The sequence below is a fragment of the Porites lutea genome, chromosome 8, assembly GCF_958299795.1.
Source record: "Porites lutea chromosome 8, jaPorLute2.1, whole genome shotgun sequence".
NCBI lineage: Eukaryota > Metazoa > Cnidaria > Anthozoa > Scleractinia > Poritidae > Porites > Porites lutea.
This window is the reverse complement of record NC_133208.1, coordinates 6,435,915-6,438,369: the sequence shown is the minus strand read 5'-3', so window position 1 is coordinate 6,438,369 and position 2,455 is coordinate 6,435,915.

Below are 2,455 nucleotides of genomic sequence, written 5' to 3'. Positions count from 1 at the left end.
CTAATTTTGATGCAAACCTAGACTACGAGTAGTCCCCATTACGAGTAGTACCCATTTTTCCTCAGGGATAGTAGAGCGAGCGAAACGCGAGCGCGTGCACAGCATTGCAACATTGTTGCGACATTGTTTCGAATGTTTGCAACATTGCTACGCTCACTGTGTTTAAGCTCCCTAAATTGCTGTTCTCGTTGCCGTCGCTGTTGCTTTAAGGTGATGTTACACGGGACTATTCGCAACGAGGATTTTAAGTGCAACACTAGCGTTGCAATTCTCGGAACAATGTTGCAACCATTCGACACAATGTCGCAACAATGATACAACGCTGTGTTGCGCTAAAAATCGTCGTTGCGAATCGTCTAGTGTAACATTACACCGACGATTTGCAACCGGGACGACGATTTTTAGCACAAGGCAGCGCAACATTGCTGCGACATTGTTTCGAATAGTGACAACATTGTTCCAACATTGCAACGTGTGTTGCACTAAAAACCGTTGTTGCGAATCGTCCCGTGTAACATCACCTTAAAATGTTGTAACTATATCTAGCTAAACTGACTCAACTAAAGCAAATATCGCCAAGAAACTCAGCTCTTACCCATGGTTCTCTTAAGGTGACTCTCTTCTTGGTTCCTGATTAGCAAAAGAAACATTCAAGTCCATCAAAAAGACACTCTGCACTTGGCCATACACTCTAGCTGCTTAAAGGCCCTAAATGACGGAGGACGCTTGAGACTTGACCAAGTTCTAAGCAGAGAATTCAAGGTTAAATCACCCCCCCTGACTTCCTCCAACCTCCCCAGCTTAGCACGCGCTTGAGGGGAATGCTTTCATTGGCCAACGGGCCTCAAACATTACAAGAATTTGACATGACAAACTAAAGGCAGACATGACCAGTGCACTGACTCTCCCAGAGCAAGACTAACAGAAGGTACCACGCTTTTGCAGCACCCTCCCCGCCTAGGGATTGACGTGGAGGCCCCTTTCCAACCCATGGCGAGTTAGCTCAGGGACTGAGCTTGACAATAAGACCAACCAGGACAGCAAGCCCCCTATATTTTTTCTCAACGCAGTGACCAGAAACCTGGCTATCGCCAGGTTCCTGTGCGAATATTCTCGCCCGTTTTGAGGTATGTTTTAAAACATTCAGCTAGATATCTATTCGAAACAATGTTGCAACGCTGTGTTGCGCTAAAAATTGCGTTGCAAATCGTCTCGTGCACATCACCTTGAGGTGATGTTACATGGGACGATTCGCAACGACGATTTTTAGCGTAACACAGCGTTGCAATGTTGGAACAGTGTTGCAACCATTTGAAATAATGTCGCAACAATGTTGCTACGCTGTGTATCATCGTTGAACTCTTGTTATTAGGTAATACTTTCTCCTACTGTTGAATTTAAATATATAAAAAAGCTGTAAGCTAGAAACAGTCGAAGCTCTCGTAAGCGACCACCTCGGAAATTGTAAAAAGTGGTCATAACTAGAGCTGGTCCGCGCGTACGAGAATGAGCTCTTGAAAATGCTATTGTAATTGAATGACAAAGAAATTGAATCTGTTAGAATGGCTTTACATAGATCTACAAAGGGCACGCACACCTTAGGTTTCTTTGAAAGTATCTATATCCACTGGACGTACTCAATAAAAACGAAAATAGTTTCAATTAGTATTTAGTATGGGATTAAAAATGCTCAAAAATTAATTCCCAACAAGAAAAAACGGTAAGGTCGTGAACGAAGAGTACGAAAAGACGGACGTGAAACATTTTTAACCTCAAAAAATTTATAGTAACTATTCTGGTAGATGTCGATTTTTGCTGGACTATTTTTCAGTTTACAGAGTTACGATTGTTTGTGTTTTGCAGGAACTAATTTTTGCGATCAGGACAGTGCCTCGTTTACCCTGCGAGCAGTGGTTTCTCCAGGCCGGACGCTAGCAGGGTATGCCTCGTTCCGTCTCCCGTCAGGCCTGGCAGAGTCCCGAATTTAACAACCATTCGAAAAAAGATCCCACTAGAAATAGGTCGAAATAGCATTTTCGAAGAAATAGACTTTAAGGGCGACAGGATTAAGGACATAGGACAAATGAAGAATTGTTGTTGTTGAGTGAAAACTAATTATGTCGTAGAGGAAAATTTGGGCTATTTTGAATACGTAGCCTACAAAGAGGGTCTCAATGGGGTTAAACGTCAGCCGTCAATTGGCCTAACATTCACTGTCAGCTGTCGAAAAAGGTTCAGTTTTTACCATCAGCCATCAAAAATACAGATTAACATTGACCGTCAAAAAGTTCCATGGTATTGCAAATCTCACTATTTCAGCTGATCTCCACGGACTTCTGGCTGCTGAAGAATCTCTAAACTGGAAAAACCAGTTTCTCTGTTTGCAAAAAGACCGCCCCTAGTCATTACAAGTCTGAAAATATTTCGAAATTTCATACCGATTCATAAGCGAAAA